Raw genomic sequence first — 15291 nt, 5'->3', positions numbered from 1 at the left:
ATATCAAATTCCTGTGGATCTGTTTCAGACAGTATACTGAAATTAGAATTGTATACAACTTGTAAACACTACTGGGTGTGTGCACTCTATGTCTATTCCGAAATGATTAAAGACTTCTACATTATTGCTACATTCTTTTTTTTTTTTTGTCTCCCCAATGCTTTTGTACTTCTTTTCCAGTTACAAGACTTCACTTTATTGAGTGAAATTAGAATCTAATTTAAAAAAGTACCTAGAGATGCATAAGATTAATTATTCAGCAAACTAATAGATATCAGAATGTGAAGTGGAATGCCAGGGGAAAAGTAAATGGGAGTACTGAACAGTAAAATCTCTCTTAGGGTTAAAACCATGATAATCTAATTTGTAGAAATTATTACACGTTTGGGAGTATATGCCATAAAATAAATTTTGACTCAAATGAAAAAGTTTGGGAACCCCTCTTAATTCTTTGGAGATTTGTTTATCATTGGCTGAGCTTTTAAAGTAGCAACTTCCTTTTAATATACTGTATAACATGCCTTATGGAAACCGAAGTATTTCAGCAGTGACAGTTATTGGCTTAACAAAAAGTATGTAATATGCATCATAAAAAAATTAGACAGGTGCATAAATGTGGCCACCCCAGCAGAGGTATTACAACAATACTTAGTTGGTTCTCCTTTTGCAAATGTAACAGCCTCTAGGCGTCTCCTATAACCTTTGATGAGTGTCTGGATTCTGGATGGCTGTATTTTTGACCATTCGTCCATACAAAATCTCTCCAGTTCAGTTAGATTTGATGGCTGCCGAGCATGGACAGTCTGCTTCAAATTATCTCATAGATTTTTAATGATATTCAGAATATTGTACTTCTCCCTCTGCATAAATGCCTTTGTATTTTTCGAAGTGTGTTAAGGGTCATTGTCTTGTTGGAATATCCAACCCCTGCGTAACTTCAACTTTGACTGATGCTTGAACATTATCTGAAGAATTTGTTGATATTGGGTTGAATTCATCCGACCCTCGACTTTAACAAGGGCCCAGTCCCTGAGCTAGCCACACAGCCCCACAGCATGATGGAACCTCCACCAAATTTGACAGTAGGTAGCAGGTGTTTTTCTTGGAATTCGGTGTTCTTCTTCTGCCTTGCAAATTGCTTTTTGTTATGATCAGTCCAAAGCAATTTGTTCCAAACTGACTATGGCTTGTTTAAATGAGCTTTTGCATACAACAAGTGACTCTGTTTGTGGTGTGAGTGCAGAAAGGGCTTCTTTCTTATCACCCTGCCATACAGATGTTCTGTGTGCAAATTGCACTGAATTGTAGAACGATGTACAGATACACCATCTGCAGCAAGATGTTCTTGCAGGTCTTTGGAGGTGATCTCTTGGTTGTCTGTAACCATTCTCACAATCCTCTGCATATGCCGCTCCTGCATTTTTCTTGGCCTGCCAGACCTGGGTTTTACAGCAACTGTGCCTGTGGCCTTCCATTTCCTGATTACATTCCTTACAGTTGAAACTGACAGTTTAAACCTCTGAGATAGCTTTTTTTGTAGCCTTCCCCAAAACCATGATACTGAACAATCTTTGTTTTCAGATCTTTTGAAAGTTGCTTTGAGGATCCCATGCTTTCACTATTCTGAGCAGAGTCAAACAGAAGCACAGCTTGAAATTGGCCACCTTAAAGGAGAAGGAAAGGTACCGAAGCAGTTTATTGTCAGTAGATTAGCCACAATAGTGCAAGCTATAACACTATATTTATTCTGTAGAATGTTTTACCATACCTGAGTAAACAGCTCTAGAACCTCTCTGTTTGTTTAGGATAGAAGCTGCCATATTCACTTGGTGTGACATTACTTCCTGCTTGAGTCTCTCTCTGCTCTGGGCTCAGATTACAGCAGGGAGTGGAGGAGGGAGGGGGGAGAGGAGCAAACTGAGCATGCTCAAGCCCTAACCCTGGAGGTTTAAGATGAAAACAGGAAGTCTGATACAGAAGCCCATGAGTACACAATAGAAGGTAAGAAATGCGGTGTTTTTTTTTTTCCCGAGGACTCAGGGAAGCATTACTTTGAGGTTTTACTGGTGTATTAATATAGACCTTTCTGATAAAGCTTACTTAGTTTTAGCCTTTTCTTCTCCTTTAAATACCGTTTCTCATGTTTGGACACACCTGCCTATGAAATTCAAGGCTTAATGAGCTAATCCAACCAATTTGGTGTTGCCATTAATCCCTATTGAGCAGTTGGATGCATTCAAATTAGCAAAATTACAAGGGTACAGCCAGCCAGTTTTTCACATTTGATTTTATATCATACAACTGAATTCTGCTTCACTAAATATCTGTGATCAGAAAACACCCCAGTACTCAGCTGTGAAATGAAAGACATACCACTGTTATCTTTTTCAAATTATAGACTTTATTGCTATGGAATATGATGTTTTGATGTTATATCTCTCTAAAAATAGAACATAAAGTGGATCACCGTACCAGAGGCCACCCCTTTAGACTAGAAGAAAAGAACTTTCATTTGAAGCAACGTAGAGGGTTCTTCACAGTCAGGACAGTGAGGTTGTGGAATGCACTGCCGGGTGATGTTGTGATGGCTGATTCAGTTAATGCCTTTAAGAATGGCTTGGATGATTTTTTGGACAGACATAATATTAAAGGCTATTGTGATACTAAACTCTATAGTTAATATAGGTATGGGTATATAGAATTTTAATTAAAAGTAGGGAGGGGTGTGTGTATGGATGCTGGGTTTTCATTTGGAGGGGTTGAACTTGATGGACTTTGTCTTTTTTCAACCCAATTTAACTATGTAACTATCATTCTGAATTCTGACAAGCAATAAGTGTAAGTGCTGGTATCAGGTAAGTTGACATTTATAGATCCAGACTCATTTTTGTGCATGTCAAATATACACTAAAAAAAACTTCACTTCATAATATGAATGTTCATTAAAAGTTCCCTATAGGTTGTTTTGATTTTATAAAAGATGTAAAAAAAAAATTACAATTATGCAACTGGTATTATTAATCTCTAAAAATCTTTCTATTTACTGCCAGCAAATTATCTACAAATGTGCACACTGATTGGTAAATTGTTTGTACTGTTTTTTTCCAACCTAAATTGGGGTTTAACATACAGATATCAACATTTTGGTTTAAAAGTGTATATTGGATGAAATATTTTTTTGTTTTCTACCAAAAATTATAGGGGCACATTTACAAAAGGGCAAAGTGACTAACGCTGACGTAAATTTGATAGCAAAGGAGACTGTAGCGATATTTTCCTTCGCCACCTCAGACCAGGCGAAGTGCAATAGAGTAGATAGGAGTTCCTCAAAAAAATAGTTTTAGGGGCGGAGCCAAGTCACGCATGTGAGCAGTCGCACCTCACGAGAGCTCTCCGTTTAAAGGTGTTATTTAAGCATTTTCCCAACCCTAGCTGGTGGCGAATTACCCACCCTTTATAGCTGGACCTGAGCGGTTCGATATGGGACCCAAAAATCCGTTGAAGAAAGACTCGAAGAAGGTATCGGAGTTCTTTCTAGAACAGCATAGTAAGCAAACAGGCGCCATCTTGGATCGCAACGATGAAGAGGCGGGGGCCGAGGCGGAGGCTGCTCCACTACCTGTAACAGCAGCTGAGCTAAAATCTATGCTTACGGACCTCCGCTCTTCTCTACAATATGATTTTCAACGCCTCTCTGAGGATATTAAGAAAGAGGTGAGGGAACTCGGCGACCGCACTGACCGTATTGAGCGCAAGATGGGCGAATTCTCTGCTGCGCACAATGCAGTTGCGGACTCCCAACAGGTCATGGAGAAGGAATTATCCCGGCTGACTGACAAAGTAGCTGACCTTGAGGATCGTTCCAGGCGCTGCAATATCCGTATCCGGGGTATTCCGGAGGATATCAAGGCGGAGGAGCTAGAGGCCTACTTTGGGGAATTGCTCTTAGGCATACTCCCAGACACGCCACCTATTGAGCTGACTCTGGACCGTATCCATAGGGTACCGAAACCGAGATCCGCACCAGAAAAGGCCCCCCGTGATGTACTCACCAAAATTCATTTCTATAAAACGAAGGAAAAAATACTGGCTCTCGCCAGGAAGAAAGAAGGGTGGCCCGGTAAGTTCGCTGCTCTCGAACTTTATACTGAACTCTCCATGGCTACCCTTGCCAGTAGAAGAGCTTTCCAGGAGACGACTAAAGCTCTCCGGGATCATAAGATTCCATATCGATGGGCCTATCCTACTAAATTGCTGGTGTCCAGGAATGGCACTGTCTATATGTTTGCTTCTCCAGAGGACGCCCAGACCGTAACGGCCAAGTGGCTCAACAACGGGGCGAACCCTGCAGCTCCCGGAATATCATCTAACATCGACCGAGCCTCTCCTCCACAGACCAGACTGGATGCAGACTGGAAAACGGCGTAATGGCACCCCTTTGACACCCCTCCTTCGTGGGAACTTGGTCCTTACCTTTTTGGGGAAAATCTGTAGTTGAGAACGGGCCTAGGGAGACTCTACCATCCTCTCCCCCCACTTTACAGGTTTTGTGAACTGGCCCCTTGGCGGTTTTAGCCTGCTGGCAGCCGCAGTTGGACCGTCGCCACAAACTCTCACTCAGGCCTATTGGCCTAGTTCAGGTTTTTTTTTATATATATAACTGTGTTGATATTTTGACTCTATGCTCTCACTACTGCATCCTCCTCTCTCCTCTAATCTACAGCAGCTTGTCCGCCATTTTTCTCTCCTGGGTATGCCGCATTTACTTTATCCCTCTGAAGCTTTTCCCAAGTCTGGAGGTTTACGTAAGCATGTATTGAATCCTGACCATGGTTAGATTTGTCTCGCATAATGTTAGGGGTTTAAATACACCACAGAAACGCAATTTAGCACTGCGGGAGGCGAGCAGACTACGTGCAGATGTGCTACTGGTTCAGGAAACCCACTTTATGTCTCGTAACCCTCCTAAATTTTTCAACCAGACTTATCCTCATAGTTTCCATTCCTATGCACTAACCAAAACGAAGGGAGTCTCTATATTGATTTCGAAACATGTCACGTTTGATTTGCATAAGGTTATTACTGATTCCAGTGGCAGGTATCTGGTGGTAATCTGCTCGCTCAATGGTGTTCTGTATACAATCGCTAATGTTTATGTACCTAATGTCAATCAGGATGTATTTGTCAGTACTACTCTCAACAAATTGCATGATCTCAGGAGGGGGCGCTTGATGGTGGCGGGAGACTTTAACATAGCTTTAGACCAGGTTGCAGACACTCTCAGACCGTTGGGGAAGACCCCGCACCCAAATCTAGTTAGAATGGCTCAGAAAATTACTACTTGTATGCACACGAATGCTCTTATTGATCTCTGGAGAGCACACAACCATAATTTACGGGACTTTACTTACTATTCCCCGAGGCATAACTCTTATTCGAGGATTGACCTTATTTTGGCGGACCCCCAAACCGCGGGCCTGCTAGAAACCGCCTCCATTAGAACTCGGTCATGGTCTGACCATGCCCCAGTTGTAGTGGACTTTAGCGACCTCCATGAACTGCAGGGCCCAACGGTCTGGAGGCTGAACGACTCAATTTTGACCAGAACAGACCATAAACAACAAATAGAACAGGGTCTTTGAGAATACTTTCACCTCAACGTGAGTCCCGAGATGTCCCCGCAGACGCTGTGGTTAGCCCATAAGGCGGTAACTAGGGGCACCCTGATTAATCTTAGCAAACAGGTTAAACGCGCTAGGGAAGCCCAAAAAAGTACTTTAGAGTCCCAACTGAAACAGTTTGAAGCCTCTCTTCAGACTCCTCTGGGCCCTTCAAAACAAGCTGAAATTCGGAAACAAATAGCGACATGCAAGGAACAGCTCAACAAGATATTGCTTGCCAAAACTGAATTCAGACTTAAGCTGCTGAAATTAAAATATTATACTAAAAGCAATAAGGCTGGCAGACTGCTAGCCAACAAACTTAAGGATGTTCAGGCACAGTCTAGAATTAAGTACCTCACGCATAATGGTAATCATATTACCAACCCCAGGGACATTGCTGCTGCCTTCTCGGACTACTATAGGGGGCTCTACAATCTCTCTGATCAGGCTCTCGAACACAACCCTACATTAGCAGAAATACGTACGTTTCTTACCACTATTACACTCCCTACTATCACACCTCGTCAATTAGAAACTTTAAATGACCCGATATCAGAACTCGAGGTCTTGGATACGATTAAAAACCTTAAAGTGGGCAAATCACCGGGTCCGGACGGATTCTCCAACAACTACTACAAATTGTTCTCCTCTATTCTAGCTCCCCGACTTGCAAAATTGTATAATCATTGGGTCTCTGACAATTCGATCTACTCTGAATTCCTCACCACCCACATAGTTACTATTCCAAAACAAGGCAAAACCCCTGATAATTGTGCAAATTATAGGCCTATAGCGCTTCTGAATACAGATGTCAAAATCTACGCCAAAATTCTATCTAACAGACTGTCCCCATTTCTTCCAGGGCTTGTCAGGAATGACCAGGTCGGGTTCGTTATGGGAAGGCAGGCCCCTGATAATACCAGGAAACTGTTAAACCTTATCCATATAGCAGAAAGGGACAGGCTCCCCCTGATGGTGCTTTCTTTGGATGCGGAGAAGGCGTTCGATAGGGTTAATTGGGTTTATATGCGGGAAGTGCTGGAGAAGGTGGGTCTCCAGGGGAATATTCTAAAAGCTATCATGCTCCTTTATAACGCTCCGTCGGCGAAGGTCCGAGTCCCGGGGGCCCTGTCGAACCAGACAGGGGTGCCCGCTGTCACCCCTTATCTTTGCTCTTATGGTTGAACCCCTAGCAGAGAAGATATGCTCTCACAATGATATACTGGGCATCCAGATAGCAAATGAACAGCATAAGATAGGTCTGTTCGCGGATGATATAGTCCTTACCCTAACGAGCCCGACCTCGTCTTTATTAAACGTAGTGAAGGAACTGGGGGAATTCCAGAATGTATCTCATTATAAAATCAATTGCAGCAAGACTCAAGCCCTCCCAATTGGTATCCCCCATGATACGGTCGCGAAATTAAAGCAGGAATACCAGTTTGAATGGCGGGAAGCCTATATCTCTTACTTAGGGGTTAAGATTCCCAAAACTCTGCACAGCGCTTACCAGTTGAATTTTCCTTCACTTCTGAATTCTATTAGGTCTGACTGCACCAAATGGCAAAAGTTTGAGCTTTCCTGGTTAGGACGCATAGCCACGATCAAGATGACCACTCTCCCTCGCATCCTTTATCTATTTCGCACCTTGCAGGTCCCCCTACCTCCCAAATACATTAAAGATCTCCAAAATGCTCTTCAATCTTTCGTATGGAAGGGTAAGAAACCCAGATTGGCTTTGAATACATTACAATTTCCAACACACTCAGGGGGTTTAGGGTTTCCCAATGTCTCCCTATACCACAGGGCGTCCGTTCTTGAAAATGTGGTTAGAATGCATAGTGATCCTGGCTGTAAATCCTGGGTGGATTTAGAATCCCATTTTCTGGCTGGCCATTCCCTAGCGGACCTAGTCTGGCTTCCTCGAGATTCTAGGCCAGCAACTCCTGCGGCCTTACCGACAACCAAACTACTTCTTCATATCTGGGACACCCATCGCAAGAAATTTAAGTTTGGGACTTTCCCCTCTCAGCTCACCCCTATTACAGCTCTTAAACGCCTGATTCCGCATATTCATCTAGGTGACTGGCATGCTAAAGGAATTAAGACTTTGGGTGACCTTTATTTTGCCAATTCTTGGAGACCCTTTGAGGACTTACAAAGGAAATACGGCTTGCTGGAGCAGGCTAGATACCCATGGCTGCAAATATGCCACTTGATGCAGACACATTTGCCAACCTACAGGACCATCAGACCTTACACACTAATGGAACACTTATGCAGGTCGAGCAGGTATGGCAAGGGAGTGCTATCAGACTGTTACAAGATGCTTATACAGAAGGACCCAGATCGGAAACTATTGTATCAGCTAAGATGGGAACAGGATCTCAATATAAGTCTTGCACCAAAAGATTGGGACTTGATTTTTTCGGCTTCTAAGGGCGCAACTTGGTGCACTAACCATATCGAACTCAGCAAGAAAATTCTCTTCAGATGGCACTTGACACCTGCTAAGATTTGTCGCATCAATCCTACCTATAGCCCAAAATGCTGGAGAGGGTGTGATGCCACAGGTACCCTGTTACATATGTGGTGGGAGTGCCCAAAAGTGCATATGCTTTGGACTTCGACTTTTGATTGGATCAAGACCCATTCCGGGTGGATAATACCCACCAAACCGGAGATAGCACTCCTTCATGCAGCCCCACCGGATTCTACTCCCACTATGAGAAAGCTGTTGTTCCACATTTTTACGGCGACTGCTACAATCATTGCTAGAAAATGGAAACTTGATTCTGATTATGCTCATATGGACTTCATCACCCTGCTTTCTTCCAGTGAGCGTATGGAAGAGATGGCTGCTACACTGGAAGATAAACGGGATCTGCATAACAAAATTTGGCTGCCGTGGCAGCAATATATTGCTAAATCCACTCAGGTAGATGTGCCTTAGGCCCTCCCTGCTCGTGTGACCCTCCCCTTTTCCTTCTCTACCCCCTTTTTGTGTTTTGTTTTTCTTTTAATGCGGCTACCCAGTCAATTCTAGACAACCTATGGAGCAGCTATTCGTACTGAGGAGACACAGTTATGAGAGATTTACTGTTTTCTGTTATTGTTCACAATGCGTAGCAATATTTCAATGCTGGTCATTGTATGTGCCATTCCACATTTATTTTACATATGCTGTATGTGATGCTTTTGTGTATGTGACAATAAAGCATTTGTGTTAAAAAAAAATAGTTTTAAATACCGGTACCCAAAAATGCTGGCAATTTTTCAGGGTGATAGGCTGCAAAAGATCGTAAATTTAGGGGTACCCGGCTTCCCCCCTACATTTCCTTACATATGGCACATAAACTATAGAGTGGGCACATGTGTAGGGCATAACAACAACTCTATTTTCTTTTATTAAGGTTCCCTGGGCTTGTGTAGTGTAATGTATTTACTGCAACATATACGTCCATTCAACTTTAACTTCCACTGTATGCAAATTAGGCAGCGCTAACGCAACTTCGGTTTGCTTGCCAAGTTAACGCTTGCAAAACCTCACCATCATTCGGCGCCCTGGACGCAACTTCACATTTTAGTGAATTAGCATTGTCCTGGTGAATTTTCACCTGGCGAAGTGTGGCGATGTGTGGCGATGTGAGCGAAGCCGTCGCTGGCGAATTTCTGGAGGTTAGTGAATTTGCCCTATAGTGTTTGTGAATGCCCTGAGTGTACTGGAAACACACATTTGTTGCTGTCTTTTTATTAGACTTGACTTCTCTATTATATCTCCCAACAAACATGGTCCAATAATGAGCCATCTCTCATTATCAAGACCAAAAAAAAAAAAAAATGAAAGGCACCACTGCCTCATAAAGTAAAAACCACTGTTTATTGTAACATTAAAAACAGGTGGCCATTGTGAAATGAACGGCTTACACGTTTCAAGAACCCTCATTAATCAGCCTATGATTAAGGGCTGTTCCTGAAACGCATTAGGCTTCCACTTCACAGTGGTCACCTGTTTTCTAATGTTACAATAAACAGTGGTTTTTACTTTATGAGGCAATGTGCCTTCATTTCTTGGATAATTGCAGTTGAGGAGCTCTGCATGAGCGTAGGCACAATGAATCCTCAGTAGTCTGTCTCTGAGAACCAGTAAAGGGAGCAGGGTTGAGTCTCTATTGCTTTGTTGTATCTTTCATAATAACTGAAATATCGTCATGTCGCAGTGGCATACATCAATACAACTGGACATGGCAGCAGTTTTAAATGCCGATATATCTGTTGGTACAGTATGTTAACAGTTACAATGCTTTAGGAGCCACACCTGATTTCAGGTTTTGCCTCTGAATTTGTCTAAAGGATATCCCACATATTAGATCACTTTCTCCTCTATTCAGGAAAAATATTTGACTGCAAGACTTCATCTTGCATTCACCCTTCACTGCACCTCTGTTACAGGCGAATGCTGAAAATCAAAAAAAAGCAAAAGTAGATCAAAATCCCTCAAAATCTAAATGTAATAAATATGGTTGTACAACCTGTGTGTAGAAATGGTTTCCTTGGTTTCTATTGCAATATTGAGTGTGCAATTACTTGCAATCAGACTTGCATCATCAAAGCAAAACCGCACTATGTTGCAATTGTGAGTTGATAGCCATGGGTCACATATGCAATTACATTCATTGTCTACAAATGCCAAATTTCATTTTCTATGATGGTACTCCCATCAATCACCTTATAAATATTAACTGCACGAGGATGTAGTAACTGTGCTGGACTCCACTCATACACTTGGGAAAAATGACTTTCTATGAATATCTCTAAATTGAGAGATGCTATGCAAAATCTAGAATGTAACTAGAATATTAGAGTATATGCTTCATGAATCTATACTTATCATTATGATATAAACCCTTCAATTTGTTATTTTGCATGTGCAGACTTCATACATGCAGTCAAGCATGTGCGATTTAGAACATCTTAGAAACTGTCGGTGCATTCTGTTCAACCCCTTGCTTTATGAAAAGAACTACAGAACTAATCAATAAGAAACATTATTTTATTGTTACCTGTTCCCCTGTAAATCTAGGTCATGATCTATTTTTCTGAACAAAATATGTGCTCAATAAGAGATTTTCTCCCCACTAATCTTATGGGGTGCCGTTTGTCCCAAATACATTCTGTATACAAAACTATCCCTAATACACAGAATGAATGTCTCTCATGTTATATAAGTATTTGTGACCATACACAGAGAAAAAAAAAATACAAAAGAATTATTTCTATTAAAGAATGAAAACAAAATCTGGTTAGTGCACAAAAGCATGTCATTATATCAGAAACTCCATTCTGTACAGTTTAACAAGCAATCTGTCGCACAAATGTATAGCCTCCATGTAACGGACGCACTTATGTGCAAAGTTACATACAGAATGAATTATGTAAAAACAAACTTGGACATAATATATAATAGTGTAACTAACTAGTGCTTGTCAAGCTAGATTTGACTGACAAAATAGATATCTGTGACAGAAAGCAAGATTTTATAGTACAGGATTCATTCTTTCCACAAAATGATAAAAAAACAGATAAAATAACCATTCTGTGAAGCAACACTGTCAGTCACATTCCTGAACCAATAAGAACAAAGCTTATTGCCATATACAAACAAGATGAGTGGCCAGCTCTGCTCCACATGGCTAAGGCAAAGTATCTGACCTGCTATAGAGGGCGCCCTCTAATGTCCCCTGTGCTGCATAGTAATAAACATGAACAAACCTTTCCTGAAAGAGCTGCTGTTAAACACTACAGGTTCATAAATGGAAGTTTTTACAAATGGCTGAGAAATACAATGCTGCACTTATAATGATTGTAGAGAAAGAAAAGTATGCAAAACTTATATAAATATGATCATTTTAGGTGATATGGCTATTCTTATTGTAGTAACCTGCTTGTGTGGCCATTTTGGTTAAGGGCATTCCTGCTGTTTTGCCATTATCTTATGACTCACTCCTGTTCCTCTTCCTGTCTATGCTGAGAGTAATTAAGGGACAGGCCACACCCACCTGCGATGTTGTATTAAATGTACCAGAAGTTACTGTGCTTGTCTGGCTGCTTTGCCTGACTCTCAGTCCCTTTTTCAGAGGGACAGTCCCTCTTTTGACAGCTCAACCTGAGGTCCCTCATTTGTACTGGAAAGTCCCTCTTTTCTCTGCACCGAACAGCCAGAAAAAAAAACAAAGTTTCTAACTTAATTGGCTTTTGGCAGAGAGGCCAGTACAGCTAACAGGTGCAACTAAGATGTTTATAACAATTTTGAGATAAGAAAATAAGTAATTTTAACAGTTTAGATAAGGAGAAATATTTTCACATTTTTATAACCTGCCAAACTTTGTAAAATGAACATGGTAATTAGGGGGTGCAGCCACAAAATGGGTGTGGTCAAAAAAATTGCTGCACTACATGCAAAATAATTTTTTGTCTCTCTTTTTATTTCCAAAATGTTGGGAGGTATGGTTCAACTACTACATAATAGCTTTAGCCAGAGACTTGGGACTGATCATGTGCACAGTCGCATTCTGTATAGTATGATGTATAGGTTATATGAGCAGCCACTCCTGAGTACTGTGTGTAAACAAAAGGGGGTCATTTAGGCAGGGGCAATTTTAGGGGTTCATAATCTATTTATATAGAAGCAACAAGCTGCACAATGATTTATATTTATTTATAACAAAAGACTCTAGTGATGCCATCCCCTTACCTGCCCAGTGCTTAACCCTTTCACATCAGAGTGGGTCGAGGGGGGCACAACACTAGAGCAGAGAGCACAACTGTGCCCATGTCACATGCATGTCCAGGGCCACCAGCAGGGGGGACAAGTGTTCCGGGCCTGAAGGGGGGCCCAGAAGTGCTGCATTTTTCAAAGAGCCGGGTCCCCTTTACGAGCGCCCGAGCCATGCGGCCATTTCGAATATTACAGAATGCGGAAGTGCCGAAAAGACGAAGCTGAAGTCCCGAAGCGGCGAAAAGACCCGAATTCACGAAAGGAGGTGAAGTTGAAGTCCTGAAGACTTTTGTTTACACACAGTACTCAGGAGTGGCTGCTCATATAAGCTACACATCATACTAAACACAATGTGTGTTCACATGATCAGTCCCAAGTCTCTGGCTAAAGCTATTATGTAGTAGTTGAACTATAGCTAAGCACATTATTAAGAGACTACTACAAGCTAATTGGTGCAAGATTACAGCTAGGAGGAGACATTGGAGTCTAACTATCATATACAAAACTTATAACTGACTCTGAGAGTCAGACAAAGCAGCCAGACAAGCACAGTAACTTCTGGTACATTTAATACAACATCGCAGGTGGGTGTGGCCTGTCCCATTATTACGCTCATCTTAGACAGGAAGAGGAACAGGAGTGAGTCATAAGATAATGGCAAAACAGCAGGAATGCCCTCAACCAAAATGGCCACACAAGCAGGTTACTACAATAAGAATAGCCATATCGCCTAAAATGATCATATTTATATAAGTTTTGCATACTTTTCTTTCTCTACAATCATTTTAAGTGCAGCATTATATTTCTCAGCCATTTGTAAAAACTTCCATTTGTGAACCTGTAGTGTTTAACAGCAGCTCTTTTAGGAAAGGTTTGTTCATGTTTATTACTATGCAGCACAGGGGACATTAGAGGGCGCCCTCTATAGCAGGTCAGATACTTTGCCTTAGCCATGTGGAGCAGAGCTGGCCACTTCTCATCTTGTTTGTATATGGCAATAAGCTTTTTTCTTATTGGTTCAGGAATGTGACTGACAGTGTTGCTTCACAGAATGGTTATTTTATCTGTTTTGTGAAACAAAACTGTCATTTTGTGGAAAGAATGAATCCTGTGCTATAAAATCTTGTTTTCTGTCACAAATATCTATTTTGTCAGTCAAATCTAGCTTGACAAGCACAAGTTAGTTACACTATTATATATTATGTCCAAGTTTGTTTTTACATAATTCATTCTGTAAGTAATTTTGCACATAAGTGCGTCTGTTACATGGAGGTTATACATTTGTGAGACAGATTGCTTGTTAAAATGTACAGAATGGAGTTTGTGATAAATTGACATCCTTTTGTGCACTAACCAGATTTTGTTTTCATTCTTTAATAGAAATAATTCTTTTGTATATTTTTTTTCTCTGTGTATGGTCACAAATACTTATATAACATGAGAGACATTCATTCTGTGTATTAGGGATAGTTTTGTATACAGAATGTATTTGGGACAAACGGCACCCCATATAATCTAAGCTATAGTATAAAATGCTCACAAGGTTTTAGTGCTTCCATATTGTAATCCACAGTGTAAATACTGTATATGGTGCTGATAAAATATCATACTAAGCTTTTCATATTATTGCTTTATCCATTCAATTAATAGTTTCTGAATAATGTTTAATATACAACTATATCTGCATCTTTCAAAACAAAGAACTGCTGAGTGCTGTACTGTTGATGATTGTGTTCTCTGCAGTAGCAGAGCAGAATTTCTGTTTTTTACGACATGAAAATTAGGCTCTTAAATCTACCAAAGGTGGCTTTTTGCCATATCTGGTAACTGGCTGTTTACTGACACCATGGTAGGAGTGGCCCTAAAATTCAGTCTCCCTGGGGATTAGTGAAAACAACACACTATGATGGACACAAAGAAAAATAAAACCATAAAACCAATAAAATTATCTATGAAGTGATGATGGCGTCTGTTCAAAAACAATGTTGTGCTTTTTGAGTAAAGCTGCACTATATAGATATATCACTGCCACCTACAAGATATGGTCCTGTCAGTTTGAGTCTGTCCCACCACTCAATCAGGTACTCTTTATATGTCATACTTCTACTTCTATTTCTCACTAGCCACTGGGGTTAAGAGGTCCCTTCTGAACGCTAGCTACTATACTCACGAAGTGTAGGTTGTCTGTTTAATTCTATTTGAACATGCATATTTGCCTACCTAAATGTTTGCACCTACTCCCTCCTCCAACTGACCCCCCAATTTCCCTTGCTATGTGCCTTCATACAGTATAAAACAGCTGTAGCGTTTTTTGGGATTCATAAACACATTCATTACCAATTCCTAATTCACCATATTTTTGGGGAGTCACCTTCCCCTAGGTATTTCCTAATTTTCTCTCTTGGTTAAACATTACTTTTAAGTCCAGATGGCACAGATAAAAATGTAAAACTAAATTACACAGTCACCTGCATATTTATTACTGTTTTACATACAGAAAAGTTAAAGTACAAATCAAAATAAATGAATGTTTGCCTGTGAATCAATAAACTGTAAAAAGAAAGACAAATAAAACAAACATAATTATTTGCAGACTGTAAGCTGTTGATGACATTTATAATATGTACAGTATTATCCAAAATTGGCTCATAATTTAATTCAGCTTAATTTCCTGCCATGCTCATTTCCCCTGCAAGAAGCCAATCGCATTCATCACCCTGCCATAGAAAGGGACAGACAGAGTATGTCTACTTAAATATCGAAATCTATTACTTAGAATTTATTATACAGTATACAGAAGATTTGTTGTACTGAAAGTAAAAGTATCACATGCTCCATAAGAGCAGGATA

Source organism: Xenopus laevis, chromosome 9_10L, assembly GCF_017654675.1.
Source record: "Xenopus laevis strain J_2021 chromosome 9_10L, Xenopus_laevis_v10.1, whole genome shotgun sequence".
NCBI classification, from domain to species: Eukaryota; Metazoa; Chordata; class Amphibia; order Anura; family Pipidae; genus Xenopus; species Xenopus laevis.
Note: the sequence above shows the minus strand (reverse complement) of the source record.